This window comes from Helianthus annuus, chromosome 12 (genome assembly GCF_002127325.2).
Source record: "Helianthus annuus cultivar XRQ/B chromosome 12, HanXRQr2.0-SUNRISE, whole genome shotgun sequence".
In the NCBI taxonomy this organism is placed as follows: Eukaryota; Viridiplantae; Streptophyta; class Magnoliopsida; order Asterales; family Asteraceae; genus Helianthus; species Helianthus annuus.
Genome location: NC_035444.2, coordinates 91,852,470 through 91,875,187, shown reverse-complemented (window position 1 = coordinate 91,875,187; position 22,718 = coordinate 91,852,470). Strand labels below are relative to the sequence as shown.

Sequence of the window (22,718 nt, the reverse complement as noted above, 5' to 3'; positions counted from 1 at the left end):
TATAATTTGTGTCTAGGGAATGTGTTTATGTCTTTTGTGTTAGGAATTAGCCACTCATGGGATGTTTAGTTGTATTCCCGGGTTTGTTTTAAAAGCACTATACATTGGGGACAATGTCGCCCAAGTGTGGGGATATGGGAACCCGGGAAGGGGAGGTTTGGGACAAGAGTTTGAAGAGGTTGAAAGTGATTGAAAACGATGAAAAGTTAAAAAAATGAAAATTTTGAAATTTTTAAAGAATTTCATCACCTTAAGTGAACTAAATGGATACGAAAACCGAACGTTTCAATCACTAATGGGTTCCTTGCCGATAGTAAACTAACATAGTCCCTTGTCATGGTCGTTCCTTTAAGTTTCACGAGAGTAGGTCCGACAGGTGTTTTTAGGATAAAAGAATTGAAAAGTGATGTCTATTTAGAGGTAACATGCTTTAGATTGCACATGCTACATGTCGGTAACCCTTTTACCCTTCCTTGGTGAGAATTTTGAGCCTGTAGAATGATAGAATGGTTTACATTATGACTTCATTTGTGGAGAGCAGGCCGCATGTTAGTCTGTGTTAGAACTTGTATGATTTGATGCATGCCGAAATTGTGGATTTGATATGTGCACCTAAATGATAAAGGCATTAGGATATACCCTACACCTGTTTATTTGTTTTGTGTTTACCAAACCATCACCCTTAGTAGCCCTGTTGAGCCTATTTACCCTTTCGTTTGTCCACCCAATGTGAATTGTTTGATACCGATCGTGAACGACAAATTATGAATAATTGAAAAAAGAAAGAAAAAAAAAGAGAAAGGAAAAAGAGAAAAAAAAGAAAGTTTTGTTATTATTGTTTATGTTCTTGGGTAAAAACCAACCCATGATGTTTGCAAATAAAGTTGTCACGGTTGGTCATTTGTTTCGCCACACAAAATATAAATATAAGCAAAAAATTTTCCTACCCTTAGCCTAAGCCCAAAACCGAAAGTCCTTTTGATGTGTGCCGTGTTATATGATACAGTGGAGGTGTGATTGTCATACAAGCCTATGATTGCAGGATTTCATGTTTGGTTTTGAGTGTTAAATGATAGCACATTACACGCTAGTTCAGTTTTTAAACCGAGAGTAGAGTTAATTGTGAGGGGCGTGTAGCATGTGTTATAATCCTAAGCAGGTTAGTTTTGAATAGACAACTCTTAAGTTTTAAAAAATTGCACCAATTGCTTGTCGGACTGTCAATCTCGATTGTGTCAGTCTATGGAACGGGTATGACTTGGGACTTAAACTATTGCATCGGTTAAGGGGTTTAGAGGTGTTGTTACTATGGTGAGTAGTTCTGTATTGGTTTGCTTGAGGACAATCAAAGGTAAGTGTGGGGATGTGATAGAGAGTGTGGGACATGGGTGCTAAAGTGCTTATCTTACGTGAATTGATCCGTTTTAGGTAATTATATGTTTGGAATGTGTTTATTGCGAGTGTTTGTGTGCTTTGCAGGTAAGACGTGTAATATGGTGAAGTTAGGATGTTAAAAGATGGGGTGGAACGATCGCGGATGGGAATCAAGACGCGAAACATTAGACGGGATGTGTTCGGGTTGTCAAATAGTCTGAATATATAAGAGAAATGCGAAGAGTTAAAGTTGAGGGGCCGTTGTGTTATTACTTGGAAGTTGATTTTAGTGAAACTATAAAAGAAATGTGAAGTAAAGAAGTCTAGGGGCTGAAGTGATAATAGGTGAAAGTTGTGCATGGCATAGCAAAAGAAACAGAAAGTCTCACATGAGGTTTACGTAATGCACATGGGGCCTATGGAATTTGGTTGGAGCAAACATTAGTAAAACTGAAGTGCACGTGATTTTTTTTGGTGGGTGCATGGTTGTAGGGTTTTAAAACCCTAGTAAAAAAAAACATCAGGAGGATCACGAATTAATTTTGGGGGTAGCCACTAACACATTGAGAAAAATCTTTTAATTTATAATGAGAGGATAACTTCATCATCGTCGACTTTTTGGGGGCAGCAACCTTTACTACTTTTGGGGTTCGCAAATCATCGATGAACATCATTAATCATCATCACACATCTTCCGCGCCTACCGATTCAACCATGAGTTCATCATTCTTTCAAGCTTTTGGGGATTGCATGCACATCATGAGCGGCTAGTCGTCCTGTGATCGTCTCCGGGACTAGGGTTTATGTTTGACATTGGGTTTGCTTTTTGTTACAACTTTTCGGATTAGGATTCGATTAAACTTTCGGTTAGTCGTTCCTACTGTTTTTGTTTTGATTAAACAATTTTTTATTATCGTAATCATTCTTGTTCATCAATTATTTGGTTTGTTCATCAACAACCTGGATTAAATTCTAGGATGTCATTGTTTTAAAACGTTTAATCATTGAACTTGGCTATGTTTATGAAATCTAAAATTGGTAATTAATTGGATTACTATTCATTTGCATCAATCTTTCGGTTTCGATCGTGGATCATTGCAATCAAATATATTGTCCGTTAATTATTTATCAAAACAAGTTTATCAAGTCATGTCTATGTGATTTCCAAATTGTGGTAACTAAGTAACCTGATTTTCTGCATAACCTGAAAACCCGGAGATTGGTCATTTTTCTCATCATTGTTTACAACCATAATTTACATTTGTTTTCGCAATCATTCTCACAACTGCAAAAAGCAACTAGTTTAGACGTAGATGTTAATTGGAACAACGAACTTTTACACTTTCCACTGATTCCCCGTGGATTCGACACCCTACTTGCCCTTACTAGTAAAGGTGAATAGGACACTTTTAACAATATTTTTGACCGACCTTACAACATCGATCAATTGTAAGTTAGCAAATACAGCACATACTTTACACAAATCATGTTAAAAATTTGGTATTTATTTATGGAGCCAAGTACAAACTTTGGCGATGCATCTTCTTCATTACCAGTGAAGATATAAGTGATTAACAAGTTTTAGTTGCATACAAAGTGTCTAGATCATTCAAGTTCAAGATACATTTCAAAATTCAAAAAAGAGTTCCACTACTTAATATTCATAACTTTAAGAACCTTCTTGATGCTCTTTACTTGATTCCCCCTATTTCTGACCAAAAAACTAATTATGCGAATCCTATGAAATCTTATCACAATATTATAGATGTCATCACTAATCAACATTCTTCTCCTTCCTTCTATGGAACTCATGATATATTGATATGCTTCTTGTTCATGAATCTTGTGAATAGCATGTTTAATTTTTTATTTTTATTTTTTCTAGAACGGCTAAGTCCCGAACGCATTTACTGCACACACTGATACCACTAGGTTACAATTGATTCAAGTGCTGTCTTTTTTTTTTCAACCCGCATGATATGATAACCTCTTAGAATAGGTAATTTATAACAATAACATGAACAAATTCAAATTCTTAATTCAATCACACATTTTCGCCGAAAACTTTACAAAAATTTGTTGAGTTGATATGTTTTAAAGTGTCATGCATATTACTTGTTTGCATGTGTGGTATGAATGATTGCCTGTGTCCTTGTGTATTTGGCCTTCAGGCGTGATTTCACGGTCCTGGTTAGTGTGTTAGAGAAGACGTCATGGTGATTGGCGTGAGCTTAAATGTGACGAACGTACATGTTATCAAATGTTTAGATTAGAACTCACTAGCATAAGCGGGCTTATGTTAGTGTGTACTCGGGGGTGTATAGCGTTGAGTGGTAAGTGGAAAAGCCTAGTGTAAGTGTGTGACCAGGTTGGCCATTTAACTGAGGATAGATGTAGGCATGGCTCATTTGGATGAACTTTGGATTTTCTTGATTTCTTGACAAGTTTAAGAGTTTCATATATTACTTCAGTTTCGACTTCCGTAGTTCCGTTCTTAGATGGTTGCCTTTTTGTCTTTTACTAAGAATTATGGTGTAAATCCAGTAAGTCATACACCGGATTTTAATTAGTAGGGCTGCAAACGAACCTAACGAACACGAACAAGGCCTTATTCATGTTCTTTTGTTAAGGAATTAAATGTGTTTTTGGACACTTACCGAACGAGATTTTGTGTTCATGTCCATTCATTAAGGAAATGAATGTGTTCATGTTCGTTTGTGTTTTTTCATTAATTTTAGGTATTGAACCTTTATGAACAAAAATGGGTGTACGTTAACACAAATGAGTAAAAACGTGCGTGCAGGAACACAAATGAACAAAAACAAGCGTTAATGAAGTATTAAATATTTTGTTAGTGGTAATTTTGAAGTATTTATATAAAATATCAAAATTTAAAACTCTAATGAATTGTCGAACACAAACGAACATATTACTGAACGTTCACGAGCATAAATGAACGAATGCGGCATCTGTTCATATTCGTTTATTTAAATAAACGAACAAAATTCGTGTTCATGTTCGTTCATTTATTAAACGGACGAACTCTCCGCCAAACGGTTCACGAAGTGTTCACTTAACGTTAAGTTTGTTTGTAGCCCTAGATTATAGTGTGTGATAAGCATGTTAATATCTTTGCATTTTTTGGTTTTTCTCGTTGTATAGGTTTGTACAATTTTCCTTGCTACTTGATATACGTTAACCATAGTTTAATTAGAGTAATTTATATTTCCACATCTGATATTTGTACGAATTCAGTAAATGCTTGTTCAAGTCTCTCAACATAATTTTTATAAATCATAGTAATATAGGGCTGTCCAAACTGCTCGATGATCAAGGATCGCTCGGCGATCGCTTGAAAAATGCTCGAAAAATGTTCGTTCGATTCCCGCTCAGTTTGTAAATGAACCGTTCGGATCGGTTCGATTCAAATTCAATCCAAGCATGAGCAAAGGTCCGCTCGCTCGTCGATCGCTCGGTTTCACTCGAATTATTTTTATTAATAATTAATATATATATATATATACCCCTATATATATATATATATTATAGATTTTAATTAACAAACCATAAAAGTTGTTATGTAATGTGTAGAACTTAATGATTTTGTTTAATGTTTGTGTTTATAGGTTATATGTTGATTTGAAGTTGAATTTTGTGGATGGAGATGATCAAGCTTAAAGAAGAAGTTTATGGCTTTTGAGCTAAATGACAATTTATATTTCACACTTTATTTTGTGCTTCTTGATATTGTTAAGAACATTTTAGAATCATGATTTTAGTTATGTATTGCTTTTGTTAGTAAGGTGTTGGACATATTTTAATTAAGCTAGGATTTGTTTTTGTTGAACGCAGCCTTATAATTCAATCGAGCGAAAACGATCCGCTCGATTCAAATTCTATCCGAGCATGAGCATCACTTTTATGCTCGGTTTTGCAACTTCGATCTGATTGGATCGGCTGTAATTCAATCCGAGCATGAGCAGACCCTCGATCGGATCAGATCGGCTCATGAACACCCCTAGGTAATCTAGTTAATCTTTTTGACTTTAAGCTTAAAATTGGGGCCCCTTAGAAGCCCAAATCGCAAATTTAATGAGGTTTTTCTTGTTATCGGTTTATATTATTTTTATTTGATCATATGGTATTTGGTATATGTTCATTATTTATTGTATAGTCGTAGTGATCTAGTGTTTGAAAGATTGGGAAGATTTGTGAATGAATTGATTTGAATTTTAGACCATAAGTAGTGGTGAGTGATGTTGGCTTACCCCATCATGCCACATAACGCTGCCGCCACTGCCCCAAGGGCGTTTTGTTTGAGTTTTGGGCTTGGGCGTTTCGATGAAAAAGCCGGAAAAGTGGAAGTTTTTAAAATTTATCGGTTGAGCAATGGTAATAAAAATAATTATTTTTCATTTATTTTAATCAACTTTTCACCAATTTAAATCCCAACTCAACCCATTTTTATACACTTTTTTTACAAACTCTTCTCTTATTTTATCACAAACTCTTCACTTATTATTTAAAAAAACATACTACGCATCCCTTCCGCCCCTCTTTTGGTGTTCCGTCTCGGCCAAGCAAAAAAATTATAAAAAGAAACCACTCGACGTTTTTTGGTTTTTTTTTTTTGTTACAAAACGTTCAATAACATGTAACTTACATTCCCTAATTTTTTTAGAAAAAAAAATGTTTATCAAATAAGGTTTTCTTAAGTTTTCTTAATTTAAGTGAGTTTTCTCTCTATAATTCCTTTATATATATTTGGTTTGTTGTATATAACTAGTTCTTATACGCGAAATGATAACATATAGACTACAATCAACCAGGCTCATTTCCAAACTAAGTTTATGTCAAATGAGATTTATACCTTCGAATCAAAACGCATTACATTTGACCTGATTTGTTTCCAAATAGAATTTACGTCAAATCGTAGTCCAACTCATAACATACATAAAAAACATTTTATAATTGACCTGGCTCATTTTCAGACAAAATTATGCTAAAGCGTAGACGAACTTGAATTTTATACCATGTCCATGAAAATAAAAACTTAAGAAATTAGTTTTAGGGTAAGCTTGAAACTTTAGAAACTTGAGGGGTTCAAAATGACATTTTCAAAGTTAAGAGGGTTACCTCTGACATTATAGCAACGTTTGGGGGGTAGAAAGGGTTACATATAAAAAGTTTAAGGGTTAAAGAGAAGTTAGAATGTATAGGGGCCTTTTTGTCAAGTTGGAAAGTAAGAGAGTCATTTTTCTCAAGTTAGAAATTTGAGCAGTGAATTTTGTATATTTGGAAAAGTTAAAGGGTGATTTTTGTCAAATCTGAAAGGTGGTTGGCACCGACCTTTCAATTTAAGATTTATTAACCCCTGTCGCGCATTGCGGCAGCAACGTCACATTTGTGACTTTGTTACAGGCGTTTTTGACTTTGTTAACGTATAGGGCCCATGCGTGATGTGACACGTTGGTAACATTAACGTGGTTAGGCATTGACAAAAATAGTATAATATCTCGCAAATTGCGGTGTAAAGATGTAAAAATAATTTAAACAAAGGAATTGAAGTATTAGTGAAGATGAGGTGTGAAGTTATTTCGTATGGGAGGTCAAAGTTGCTAAATACCAAAAGTTAGGGGTTAATGTGTCATTTACTAAAAGATTTGGGTTGAATATGTATATCATTTACGTTGAAACGTTAAATTATATCGATACGTACACAAAAATAACCACGTGAGAAAATAGTTCTTTTTTGGTATTTTAAGCTAAAAATGAAAATACATGTGGTAAATTTGAAAAGTTAAAACATAAGGGTTGAAAATGACAATTTATAAAGTTGTTAGAATGTTTCCAAAAGTATAACGGCTGGTTTTGTTAATTTAGAAAGTTTGTTTTTTGTCTTATTGTCACTGACTAAGGGTATACATTTTTAAGCTAAAAAAAAAATACATAAGGTAAATTTGTAAAGTTAAAACTTAAGGGTTGAAATAACAATTTATAAAGTTGTTTGAACGTTTTCAAAAGTATACAGGTTGGTTTTGTAAATTAGAAAGTTTGTATGTCTTATTCTCACTGACCTTCATCTTTCATATTATATAAATATTACATACAGTCGTGTCACAACCTAGAGCGTTTGCTATGAAATTATGCAACTCTTTTGCCTGACCCGCAAATATATCTCGCCTCTGCTACTTTACCATATCACCACCTTTTGGATTCAAATTTGCACAAATGGACACATGTCTGGCGAACCAGAAATTATTTGTTGGGGTACGGATGAGTAGTTCAAGCATATTTTCAGATGGTGTGGTCGGGCTTTTTGCCTAAAAGATATACTAAATTTTATTTTCAAGGGGTGCGCCGGCTCACCATGGGCTTCACCTAGGTCCGCCCTTGATGGCCATTATATCATTAAATATATAATCCATGTATTATTTTTCGTTTAATATCATATTCCCTTAGAATTTTAATTAGTGCTAGTATCGAATCATTGTCGCAAATGATTATGCTTCAAAGTCATAAAATATAGATTTTTTTTTTGAAAATTAAACTTCACTAGAAAACGACACGCTTGATCCCCAAGATGGAGAACAAGACCGCCAAAAGAATTACATTATATCACAGTTACACCATTCTTCCCAAGTACATGTTCTATTCCTATTCCTATTTTTATACCACAAGTAACCATATGTCTTCACATACGCAACAACCTCGTCAATCTTTGTGTTCTTATTATTGAATATACGATCATTTCGAGCTTTCCAGATTCTCCAACAGCCAATAATCATCAAACCATGCACCATATCCTTTGTCGTCGTGTTGAGTCGCATGTTCTTGTATATATTCATAAGGTCTTTCAAATCACAAACATATAGAACCGGAAACCTGCACCACTTCGCAATAGCCTTCCAAACTGTAGTCGAAAAAATACAACCTGTAAATATGTGTTCTGCAGTCTCGGCACTGTCGTCACAAAAAAATGCAAAAGTTATTCTCCACTTATATGTTCCTCTTGATCAAAGCTGCTTTAGTCGGTAATCTTTCAAGCATCGCCCTCCACATAAAGATGTTGCATTTCTAAGGTAACCATATACACCAATCAAAGAGAGCCGTCGTGATAGCCGCATCGGTTGAGGAAATCCACGCTTTAACATTAGCCACTGTAAACTCTGAGCCGGTACCATGCCACAACCATGAGTCTTTCTTGTCAGGAAGCTTCACAGTCGTAAGCATATTAAAACAATCCGTCAATTCCAAAGTTTCTTCTAAAGATGTCGGATCATGCCTCTATCGCCAAGCAAAGCTACTAGCTCCGCCAACCTTCAACATCCGATCCGACACCTTACAATGTTTCTCGGTTTCAATTATATAAAGATTAGGAAAACGCACCTTTAAAGGTTTGTCACATATCCACGGGTCCAACCAGACTCGAATCAAATTGCCACTCCTAACCTTGGCTCCAATCAACGAATTGAAACTGACATCGAGCACCTTAACTTGCCGACCCAACTTGACAATATAGAACCAAGCACCTTTAAACCTTCCTTGAATCGGATATAAATCCCAGGTACGAGCAAAAACGTGGATCGAATCAACCACTTTTTTCCATAAAGCATTAGCCTCGCACCTATATCTCCACAACCACTTCAACAGAAGACCATGATTAGATTTCTCCAATTTATTTACACCCAACCCCCTTTATGTTTAGCCACCGTCACCTTATCCCAACCCACCCAATGAAGCTTTTTAACCTCATCACTACTCCCCCACAAAAACTTCTTCATTAATGCCTCTAAATCGGATATTATTTTTTTCGGGGCTTTGTAGAGGGAAAAGTAATAACTTGGTAAACTCTCAAGAACCGACCTAATTAACGTTAGTCTTCCACCAATTGAGAGAACATGAGCTTTCCATCTCGACAATCGCGCCTGGAAAACCTCCTTAACCGGTTGCCAACTAATAATTCGGTTCATGTTCGCACCCACTTTGATGCCTAAATACACAAATGGAATGCTTCCCGCCTTGCAACCCAAACCTTCGGCCATCATATGAGTCACATCCGACCCCACCCCCATACCATATAGCATAGACTTATGAATGTTAATTCGAAGACCCGAACATAGATAAAAGACAGCATTCTCTTCAGATTATTAAAGTTAAATTTCGACCACTCCCCTAAAATCATAGCATCATCTGCGTATAAGAAGTGATTTACCTCGGGCCCACCTTTCGGGAGACGAATACCATCAAAAGCCCTGATATCCTTAGCTTTCCTGAACAAACAAGAAAAAGCCTCCATCACAATAACAAACAAGAAGGGCGATGAAGGATCACCTTGGCGAATTCCCTTCTTGCATTCAAACTTAAATGTTGGAGCACCATTGACAAGCACCGACGCCCTCGCTGAAGTTAAAATACCCTCCACGCATAAACACCACCGCATCGGAAACCCCAATTGACAAAGCATATCTAACAAAAATCCCCAATGCACATTATCATATGCCTTTTCGAAGTCTATTTTAAAAATAAACATCTCCTTCCCTATTTGCTTCGCCCAAGCTGTTATTTCATTAATCATCATCGGCCCGTCCAATATAAACCTACCACTCAAGAAAGCTGATTGCGTTTCTGAAGTGATATTCCCCATTATCTTTCGCATTCTATTCGCTAAAAGCTTCGAAATTACCTTACTAGTCACACTAATGAGCGTTATTGGACGATAATCTCCTAAGCCCGAAGGAGCCGTTGTTTTAGGAATAAGTGTTATAAATGACGAGCCAACTCCCCGGCTTATGGAACCAGTATTATAAAACTCACTCATAAAATATAGATATGAAATAGAATTCAGCAGAGTTGCTATATTGAGAATTTGAGATCATTAGATGATTTAAGATTACGTGGAGCCCAAGCTTAATTTTTGGCCCATGGGCTTTACAATCATAATTTTTTTTAATGATAAAATATTACAACCCAATGTTTCTAACTTTTAATAATAATGTTAATAAAGCTCAAAATTAGGTATATTTTATTTCTTAAAACCCCTACGAACCCTTACTAATTAACTAATGCAAGTCAAAAGATATACTACTTGATGTAACTTAAAAAATTAAATTTAGTGAATTAAAGCATGAGTAATGGGCATTATAAAAGTGTGAAGTGGCTTGATAATGCCCTTAACACTATCCATTTAAGTTTTATATGGGCATGTAAAGGGAGGGGTATTTCTAGTATAACATCCAATGAGAAAAACAAAATTGAAAAATGTCTATTATGGGGCATTAACTATTACGGATAACCTTATAAGATGTTAAATATAGTTAATTTATATATTAAATGAATAAATATTTTCTAATAATAAAAAAGTGATAAATATGTAATCTTTAACTTAAACTAGTATTAAGCCCCACGTGGGGCCATAAAACCGTGCCAAATAGCACCAATGTCACACCATTGTTAGCGACCACCAACACAAGAAAAGCTCGTAAAATATAAAAAATAAAAAAGGAAAAATAAAATTGAACGAAAAGCATATGTAAAGTTGTTGAACAATGCATGCCCGTTGCGACGTGTTATTGTAAAGAAATTAGACCGAAACGTAAAAACAGAAAAGAATAACTAAGTAAATCTAGGACCTCGCGCGTTGATACGAACCTGTCAAACGGGAAAAAATAGACGCGTTGTGATAGTCCTATCATACGGGAAAAATAGGCAAAAAAAAATGTTGAACCCCACACGCATGTTGCAACGTGTTAGCTCGCGAAATTTAGAACAAATCGTAAAACGAAAAAACTTGCGAAAGTTGAAAAGTATAGGTGAACAAGTTGAAAATAAATTGGAGTTAAATTGCAAAAGATGAAAACCTTTGGGTTTAAAATAAAAAAAGATCAAAAGGATTAAAAAAACAAAACATGAAAAGATCTAGATTAGAAAGTGAAAAGACTTTAAAAAAAAAAATACCAAATGCATAGGATATAACATTAACACCATTAAAAAAAAGGAAAACCTTGTTAATTAATAATATGGAAATGTTTTCGAAAGAAATTTAATAGTTACTTATTAGATATGCTAAAATAGAAATTATAATTGTCAAACCATGCATAATCCTCAATAAACATACACACAATTAAAAAAAATTGAATATTTGAATTTCATATTTTAATTTCATAAAAAAAAACTTGAATATTTGAATTTCATATTTTAATTTCATGGTTACATCGAAATAAAATTATTTACTTCTACATTTTTTAAAAGCAACTTATATAATAAAACTCGAAAAAATAACTCGGGGTTGAAAAACCAAATCTTACAAAACCAACATGGGATTTTTTATTCACTCAACCCATGCAATCTTACTTTTGTTTGAGCGACTAGAATACCACAAATAAGACAATGAAACAATTTAATCAAATGTGTGCCGTTCTTTGGATGTTTGGAACCAAACACAACTTCGTTCCTAACTCTCCAGAAAAGCCACCTGGAAGCAAACAAAACTATTTCCAACACCATTTTCTTTTCTCTAGACAACACAATTGAATCAAGCTAAAAAAATAAGTTTTGTGGGATTCTGGAAACCGACATTTGCAAGTCAAGTCAATGACCTATATCTTTCCACACTTTAGAGGCCATAACACAATTACCAAGAAGATGGTCGGAAAATTCTACAGAATTTGAACAAATCGGGCACATACTAGCGCACTAGCTATCAAGACTAAATTTACCGTGATTTAATCTTGCTGGAAGGCGATCGATGATTAATCTCTACACACGAGTATTAACTTTTTTAAGTACACACTTACACCACCTAGTAGTGTTAGTATGGTCAGACAGGGTACACTATTATATAACATTTTTCACAGAGCACTGATTTTCCAAATTCCAATCACATTCCCATTTATCTTCCATCCCATTTAAAGAAAATCCATGCAAAGCCGATAGCAAATTAGAGAACCGAATAGATTCATTACCACCTTTAATATGCTTAGACCATCTCCAAATAGGGTCTTTATACTGAGACATACGATCAATGACCGACGCTTTTTTCTCTAACTCCAAACAGAACAAACGAGAAAATTTAGAACGAAATTTTCATCACCAATCCAAACATCATCCCTGAAAGAGGACATAAAACCATTGTCGGCTTTTATTCCCAGACAAGACAAAAGAATAACATTATAAATATGTAAATCATTCACGTCCTTACTTATTTTTTTACCATATATGTGAACCTTTAACATTGTGAAGCATACACGAATTTATCCATTATATTTCCATATATACTTTTTATCAACTTAACTCAAAGCGAATCATAACTCATAACAAACCTTACTTTAGACCATATGTAATGGGGCTTTATAAGGGCATGAAAGATTTTGATAATGCCCTTACACCATTACTCATGGGCATTATAGGGGCATGAAGAGTGAGAGGCATTTCTATAATAATGCCCAAAGAGAAGAAAAATAATGGAAAGTAATAAATGAAATGGGCATTAACCATTACACATTTTTTAAAAGGGCATTATGATGATGATGTGGTGAAAAATGCCCCTTAGTGAGCATTAACCATTACATATGGTCTTAGAGAGATCCAAGAGCCGGCCCACCTTTAGATTGTTTTACCAAAATTAAATCCCATTTAACCCAAGGGATTTTAAAAACATCTCAATCACCTCCCAAAAGATTGAGCATGCACAGCTTCTAGTTTTATTCTTGACTTTAATAGAAAGATGAAAAAGAGAAAAATAATAGTTACACTAGAAACTCGATAAATTAATACTCGATTATTTAATAAACTCTCTAAGAGAATATTTTTTGCCGGTCCCGACTCGGGGATAGGGTGCTAAATTAATAATTCGCTAAAATTATAAGATAATACATTTTTGATAATTTCTTTAGACCCCATGTAAAATATAAATTAATAATTCCTTATATATAGCATATTACATGAATGATTTATGAAGGTTTCTTGAAAAATGACTCAATTGTCTTTTGTTTTTTGTTGAAATCAATTTCCCCTTGAATCTCGTCTCTAATTTTCCTTAGCATGGTAAGAACTTCTGGTGTTGTTTTCTCATAGCTCAACAAGAAATTGTTCAATATGATTGCCGCTTTAATAGCTTCGTTTCGCGAAGGGGGCTCCATTGTAGAACTTTCATCATCTTCTTCATCGATATCATCTTTATTAATTCCGCCGGTTTGTGTCTCTTAACATCGCCTCTTTCGGGAGCAAGTGAGAGATACTCTAAAGACCGCTTAACTGTATTCGATATTGTCGCTTGACTCACCTGCAAACCATAGTTACTATGAACCCATTCTTGCAATTGCTTTTGAGTGAGACTTGGATTATCCTTGTTGTGCTTGCATAATGCTCTTCGAATCTCGTCTGTCATTGTTGTTTTTTTCACACTTTTAAGATGGGAAGCCATGTTGTGTGTATGATTTGTTTGTGTTAACCTATTTTGATCTTGTATTTATATAGAAAATATTTTTAATGTCCATAAAGAGATACATTAATATTGAACACAAGAAGCATAATAAGGTGGGAGATTGAAGGTTTCTTTCAAATTGGGCCATCCATTTGATATACATGCATTGTATACAATAATTAAGTGGAAACTTGAAAGGTGTTTGTAAACTAAGTATTCTACTATAAATTAATAAAATATTAATTAATATATAAATTAATAATTATTAATTTATCGATTAATTAATAACTAGATCCCAAAACCGAAGTAATATATATAGAGATTGCCCTCCAATCTATAGCATATTCTCTTTCCAATCAGACAAACGCTTAATAAATTTATTTATGATAGGTTGCCACCCAGTTTCCCAATTCCCATTAGCACCCATTACTTCCACATCTATAACTTTGTGTGTGGCAACTGTAAAAATGGTACAATAAACATAACAAATCAAGAACAACAAAGTAATAGCGACAAAATATGACCAAAACTTTTATTATTTACCAACCCAGAAAAATACCCCCAGAAACCCTAGATCTCATAAACTATGAGATCTGAAACAATACAACAAAGACAAAGATCAACTGATGTAAATCAGTTGATCTATACAGATCAAACAATACAAAACAGATCTCGTAAGAGATCAAACAAAGCCAGAACGATACAGATCACCAATGATCTTGAACAATAACCCTAATCGCCTGATGGAAGGAGGAGAAAGAGACCACGAGTTAATAATTGAATTCCACTGTTGAGCCCTCTTTTATATCAAAAATATCTATACTTTCAACCTCATCCTTTGAGTCTTCACTTTAACACTTAAACCCCTCATATATTACAGTTTAACCCTTCAGGAACTGTAAAGCTGCATATAGACCACAATATCAGTTAGAGCATGTAACAACTTCATAACAACTTTATAATAACAACTTTATAATATGTATTAAAATGTAGCAACATGAATTAACACGTGCAACTTATTTTAACAGCAACTTACATCTTTAAACCCATGATTGTAGAAACAAAATACCACTAAACACATTCGACACATGATTGAACACCTATAATCTCATTACTTTTTATTTTTTGCATAGTTAACATAAAGAGTTAATTACACAGATAAATAGTCCTCGTGGTCTAGCCAAAATAACACCTTTAATACTAAGATTTAAGAGTTGCATGTTCACATTTTATGGTTTCATTTTGTAACAAGGTTGAGGCAAAGTCAAACGGCTGTTAGTTTTTTATGTTAAGTTGAAGAGCATTTCAATGAATGACTAGTTACGTAACGTATTAAGACTGTTTGATAGTTGAGGGTTCTTTATGTATTTTACACACAATATTAAAAAGATAAAAAAAAAAATAAAAGAAAAATATTAGCCCATTGTGTTTTCCTAAGAATCAAACATAATTACAGTGATGCAATGAAATATAACAATTGTTTGAAGATTAATTCCTTTGATGAACACAAACAAATCATGATGATGAAGAATGCAAGAAACAAAGTTGAGTGAGTCGCCTAATTAGGACAAAATGAAGCTGCTTGATCCCGATTGAGTCAAAACGAGGGGTTAGTCTTCACCAGATTGAAGCCACTAAAAAGTGTTGGGTTTTGAATATTGAGATACTGACGCTGATTCAGGCGGTGCACTTTTTAATTGGTGCAACTACAACCACCACTGCCCAGTCATCGACCAGATCTGGTTCGCCCCATTCGTCCAACACCCCTTCACCGCTAATGGCATAAATTGCTCTGATGATTGGAATGAAATAAAAATGCTAATTTTATTAAAAAAAAAAAGGGCATAAATCTTGAATCATATTTTCGTGTTGATGTGGATAACGAAATGATTTGGTTGATCTTTGTGGTGGAGTTAAGTTGTTTGTGGTGATTTTGGGGACCTCTGATGTTGGGATTTTGTTTTATAAATCTCTAAATATTGATTTATCAATAATTTGGCATAAACAAACCCTGTAGCGTTTTTTAACTAAAGGGTATTTTGTTGTGACAAAATCAAAATCACAAACCCTAAACTTGTAACTTTTAAACTTAGTACCTAAAAGTGTTATTTTAAGCAAATTATAGGGACCATAACTATAATTAACTTTAACTTTAACATAAATCTTGAACGCTTTCTGGTTTTAATTGTACGTAAACGGTGAAAGAAAGTTTGCTTACCTAGTTACCAATAAATATGGTGCTTTTCGGCCATTATTTGTCATCAAACTCATCGTGTTTCACGGTCGAACTCTTTGATAATAGTCTTTTTATATCCACGAATTTCTTGCTACTTAGACTGTGGGGTATGGGGCGGGGTTGGCTGAAAACACCCAAGTCACCACCTCGGGTGGGCTTGGGTTTGGGCATGGCCCAAAGGGCGGGAGTTTAAAGCCGGACGTGGGGCGGGTCTATCAATATGACATGGCGGGTTCATAATGGCAAAACCAAACTAGCCGTTGGGCTAGCCGTTAGCCAACGGCTATGTTAAAAAAAAATTATTTTTTCACTATAAAACTCACACTTCTATTCCTTTTTTACCACATTCAACCACAATACACTCCACATCTTATATAATTATCTCTATTCTCATTCTACAAAATGAAAAATGCATCCTCATAATCGTGGTTATGACCCGAACAACCTGTGGGCATTCCAAGAAAATCCTAGCCCACCACCCAATCGTCCAATGCCTCGTCCATTTTTAATACACTCCTCTATGCCTGATATGGCGTGTTATGCATCGTATCTCTCGAATCGTTTGTATACTCACTTCCCACACACCGACGATTCTATACCTAGCCCGATTCCACAAACGCCCCCATCAACCTTTCACCAACCTCCATCAACCTTTCCCAAACCGAAACCGTCCCCGAAACTCAACCACCCAACGATGGTCCTTCCGCATCCAAACCCATCAAAAAGAGAAGTCATAAGAAAAAAAAACCGAGGCCGAGAAAGCACTTGAAACCGCCAAACGAAAACAACAAAGATGGGTCGTTAATGAAGAACTTGCATTGGCGAGGGCTTGGCTTCAACAATCTCAACATCCAACTTTAGGTATTTTTAAAAATTTTGTAGCCCTTAATATTTATGGTTTTTTTATATAACTTTGTAATATATTAAATTTTGTTTTGATTAAAATAGGAAATTCTCGACATAGAAGCCATTTGTGGGAAGCGATTAGTAAAGCATTCCATGAAGAAATGGAAATGGAGGTTTATCGTGAAAACGATAGCTTATCCTCGAAGTAGACCGAGATAAGCGGGCAACTTACCAAATTTAAGGCTTTTTTAAATAAAGCAAAGCAAAACCCAAAAAGTGGTGAAACCGAAGCCGACTTTGTGACAAATGCATTGGTTACATTCAAAACAAATGTGGGGAGCGACTTCCGTTTCATGCATTGTTGGGAGATTTGTAAGTTCCATCCAAAGTGGGAGAATATCCCTAGTGGTAGCGAAACTAACACGTCTTCCAAAAGGTCAAGGACACCCTCGTCCCAAGCCCAATCGGATGCACGAGATCAAGAGTTGGAGGACTTTTTGGATGATTCGCCAAACCGGCCTGAATACGGAAGAGATGCCGCAAAAAGGCGCGCTAAAAAATCAAGATCGAGTACCACATCGCCTTCAGTTGTGAGTTCAGGCTCGCGTAGGGGAGTATACAGCTATCAGTTGGATGACATTGCATGCAAGTTAGATACATTCAACGTATTCCAACAACAAAGGGCCGAAATTCGGAAGAGCAAAGAAGCTAGGGATGCCCTGAAACAAAAACGAGATGATATGAAATTTCTAGCCCAGCCCATCGATCACCTATCAGGTGAAGAGTTGGAACTAATGTTGGAGACGAGAGAAGAGATAAAGAAAAAATATAAGCGTTAGTAATTTTTTTATGAAATTTTCTTTATTTAAAAAATTTAAATTTTTTGTTTTAAAAAATATAAAACAGTCGTTTGGGTTGGCCACGCCCCAAACCCCTGCCCCACCATACCGTCTTCAATGTGGGTCAGCCCAGCAAAGCCCCCCAAGCCACGTGTTAACCCATGCCCCAAACCCCCGCCCACCATACCTCAGAGACTTTAACTCAAGACCTCACACTTAAGTATATTAAAAGATTTTGCTTTGCCGCTGAACGACCAGTATAGTTTGACACACAATCTTCTATAAGGAGTCTTAGCAAAAATAAAAATATACATAGAATATAATAACAAGATTAGTAGTTTTACCACATAGAACGACTCTTAAAAATACTTTGCCAAGTTATGTGATATATTACTGTAGCAATATAAAAAAACACAAGTGGGTTAAACGCGCGATGCGGCGGTAAACAAAAAATTGCTGGCTTGTTGGGTTTTGAGTCGCCACTGTCACCGAAACCAAAACTATGGTTAAAGGGATTTTAAAATCATTCGGTTTTTTTAATTGTGGCCATTTGGTTTGGTTTTTCAGTTATCCTTCAAACCAAAAGCTTCGCCATGGACTAAATTTTTTAAACTTTTTGCTAGAAATTGAAATCAAACCTAAATAAATATATTACAAGTAAATGGGATAAATATTATACCCATTTAGTGAAAATAATATGATTTAACCTTAAATGAGAGTATTAAGTCTTTGTAGTAATATATATGGATAAATATTATGCTTATTTAATGAAAATAATATGATTAAACCTCAAATAAGAGTTTTAAGTTTTTGTAGTAATACATAAGATGTGCATGGTTCGATCGGTTCAGTTATTATCCTCAATGGAAGGCGAAACCGAAGTCATCAGTCTTTTGCTTATAAATACATGAAATTAAGGTATAAAAATATGAAATGATTCAGTTCAGCTCGGTTTGATTAATATAAAATACATGAGTTGTAGGTATAAAAGCTAGAAATGTAAGAAAATATAAATGGTTCGATTCGATTCGGTTCGATTCGATTTGATTAATTTTGGTTAAACGAGGGTAAAAAAAACGATAACCGATTTTTGGTTGATTAGTTTTCAGTTAATCGGTTTTTAGTTAATTCAGTTTTTGGATGATTTCTTTTTAGTTTCGTTTGTTTTCAGTTGGGTTGTGGTTAATGATACAGTTATTGCTCACCATAACCAATGTTAATCATGTAACCTATTAATTTTTTTTTACTTAAAAAACTATGGTGATACTATACTCAAATTAAAAAGAATAAAATGATCATTTTTATGGTGTATTTTTTTAAAAAAATTATTAACATACGAAAAAATTATGCATGTTTAAAAATCATGGGGTAATTACTTTTTTTTATAAGGGGATAAAGTGTAACTAATAATTATTTATTTATAATTTTCTTAAAAATGAGGGAATTAAAGTGTAAGGCTATGGGGTGTGGGATAAAGCCCCTGGGGCTATATCACGCCACGCCAGCGTCACGTCAGATCCACGTCAGCCAGGGGACTTTATCACGCATTCCCTTAACTTGCAGGGTGTGGGATAAAGCCCCCATTCAAACTATAGCGCCCCCACCTGCAACCAATCACCCCTCGATCCTGCCAAATCTTCTTCGTTACCATGTTGGCGAAACCACCATGGCGCCCCCTCTTAACTCGATGGGTATGGACGGTGCCGCCCCACCAGCACTATCATTGGTGAGGTGGCAAGGGTGGCGCCCTCCACACCCTCTGGCCTAACAAAGATGAGGGAACTAAAGTGTAATTACTGTTTGAAAGACTAACTTACTCTTATTTAGGTTGCACCTTATGCATTAAAGTAAAAAAAAAATCTTAACTTCTGAGTATCTTAAAATGCCTTTGTCTAATGCATTATATATAATGTAGACTAGGTTATTACCCGGGATTGCTTCCCGGGCTCGATAAAATTACTTCAAAATTGCAACTGATTGTTGGTTTCATAGCATATTGAATCCGTTTAAAAAGCCCCTCTTGTAATCTGTTATTTAAAAATTTTGCATATAAAATAGCCACATTCTTAAAAACTTAGAGACTAAATGTTTGCATCAAATTAGCTGATGATTAACTTCAAAATTTAGGATCAGATTTTCATTTCACAGGAAACATGTTTGATTTAAACTAATATAAGCTAAACAATGTCAATGTGAACGGATAGATTTTCCAGAATCTTCCAGGCTTGTAATCCATTGGCTGCTTCAATAACTGCCAGAAAAGAAAGGACAAAAGGATAAAACGTGTTAGATGATCAACATGTGACTATAATGACATGTGTTAAGTTTTCATGAAATATAGGCCAAAAGACTAACCTTCATAGTTACAGTTGCAGAGCAAAGTAGTGACAATGTGACGAGTACAATCATCATTTTTGACCAACATGACCTTAATGGATCTAACATGAAGAAACTTCTCCCAGTGAACCAGTGATCCTTGAGGCTGTTGCTGAGGTGCTTGAACAACAGCATTCCCCTGCTCTGCCACCTGGCATTCGTCTTGCCCATTTTCATTAACTTTACGAGTTCCCACCAGTTTGTCACCTGCTTGTGAACCCGGTCCATTGCCCACAAATCCATTCACATCCCTTTTGACGTTCAGCTTTCACGTGATTATTCACCTGTTGAAATCCCTTGCTCCCTCCTTGGCTACTGGTCATCTAAACGTGTCCTGCTACTAGTCATCCAAAAACGTAAATTACGAGAAAGGTTGGAAAACCATATTGACACCAGTCAAACCTTTTAACTCAAAAAATCCGTCCCTAACATTGTTGAAATTACCTTTTAACCCCTCATTTTATAGTCAAAGTTAATGACCATTAACTTTTTGGATTAAACTGCCATGTTCAAGAATGTAAAGGACGAAAATGGTACAAGTTTGAAATTTGGCCTGCACTCGCATATTGGATAAACCACAGGATGAAAATGACAGTTCACTCTATATAAAATGACAGGAATCTTTTTGCAGCATCAACCATGAAGTCAGATATCTAATGGACTAATAATCATTTTAAATATAATCAAACGTTGATGCGTACTTCTCTATGCAAAGCTTCATCCAGTTCCAGCTTATCATCAGGAGTACTTCGAGTACTTCGACACGTTTCCGAGTACTTCGAGCTTTTTAGGATCATGCTTTCCTTCGTACTCCGCGGATAACTCATAGCATTGTTGAACCTGTGGATAACTCTTCGAACCCAATAGTAGTTTCAACGACTGTTGTAACTCAACAGCGGTTTAACTCACTGTTTTTAACCAAACAGTGGTTTTAACCACTGTTTTAACCCAACAGTGGTTTAACTCACTATTTTAACTCAATAGTGGTTTCAACCAGTATTTTAACCCAACAATGGTTTAACTCACTCTTTTAACCCAACAGTGTTTTGAAACCACTTTTGGGTTAAAACAGTGGTTTCCTTGGAGATGCTACCCTATTAAACAAAAGAAAAATTATACCAATCCACCATTTTGGGTTAAAACAGTGTTTTGAAACCACTGTTGGGTTAAAATAGTGGTTTCAAACACCTGTTCCGGTGGACGGGAATTTTAATATCATAATCACACAACTATATTTTTTTCTTGTCATTTCATATGGATTGTAGCTATACGATGTGCAAGGATTATTCGAGTCCAAGCTTTTTGTACCGCCTTTTCGAAATGTGAATCTAGAAAACTTGTTGCTTCATTTAAAATCAAGATTTTTGATCGTCTAATTAGTGTCCTTGCTGTTGAGATCCTTTGTTTTAGCCCTGTAGTTTTTAGTCATTGCTCACTAAAGCCATTTAACTTCTTAGTCATTTTTACCTGGAGCGACGTTATGTCAATCCCATCATTCTTTGCTCCTCTTCACTAACCTTATTTTCTATTACTGCATTTACAAAAAAAAATAATAAAAAATAAGCTATGTTATGGTAACAAAAACCGACAAACAAAAAAACACAAAGTTAATGAACTCCTAACAACCTGGATTAAGGTTGTTCGTCTTGAATCTTCCACGAACATTCAAAGCTATTTGATATAATCAATAATCGGAGAAAATAACAAATCCAAACCCCTAGAACACACAACTATTTGATATAATCAATAATCGGAGAAAAGACTGAACAAAATGAAGTTCGGATCTTAGGGTTTACCTTCGTCGAGGTGAATCAGCCTGCAAATAGCAAAATTCAACGGATTAAGCTGTGAGATGTAAGCATATGAATGTACAAATTAAAAGATATGATAAGTTGTGAAGAACATAAATGAAAATGGAGCTCACCATTTGTTTGCAGAGAAAACCCTAGATCGCGAAATTTGATTTTTTATGATAAAACCTTTGAAGAGAAATCCTTATAAGCTAGTTTCCCTTTCAAATCCCCGGCGAGAGGTGAGGCAGTTCTCATATTCTTTAGCCATATCACCATTACTGTAAGCTAGGTTTCCCTTTCAAATCCTTATAAATAAGGTTTATATATTTGATTGACAATCAAGAAACAAAGACCAAAACAGTTAATAACATACCAATGATGCGATTGAGAGAAGGTGAATATGAGCTTCATCTGAATTCACCTAAACCGGTGAAAAGAAAAGGATTTAAAACACAAAAATATAATAAAAATTTCTGCAATACAAATACCCGAATTTTAAATAAATACCTTTGAAAAATACATACATTTGATATCACAAAAATATAATAAAAATTTCTACAATACATACATTTGCGTATCTGGGATTCGAGTAATTTGCAAATGTGTACCGTGAAAGAATCAAACTCAGATAAAGTCAACATATTTCAAACATATATGATACAAATTACCAAAGCTATAACTGATGCTCTAGTCACCTTTATTGGAGCAGTGTATATGTATGGAACCTGCGGCATAGAATCATCAGTCTCATAGTAACAACTTGATGCACTGCATTATTATTTTAAGATCTCAATTTATTATTAAATTCAACAACTAAAATGTAATTAGTC

General features: G+C 35.0%; 1 long non-coding RNA gene across 1 annotated transcript; it reads right to left on the bottom strand.

The window, feature by feature from the left end:
• Positions 1 to 21,352: 21,352 nt before the first annotated feature.
• LOC118484941 lies at positions 21,353 to 22,176 on the bottom strand. The gene is made up of 4 exons (XR_004875144.1): positions 22,020 to 22,176; positions 21,892 to 21,911; positions 21,722 to 21,812; positions 21,353 to 21,626 (listed from the first exon to the last, which is right to left on the bottom strand). It is a non-coding gene; the product is annotated as an uncharacterized LOC118484941 (long non-coding RNA).
• Between the last annotated feature and the right edge of the window lie 542 nt (positions 22,177 to 22,718).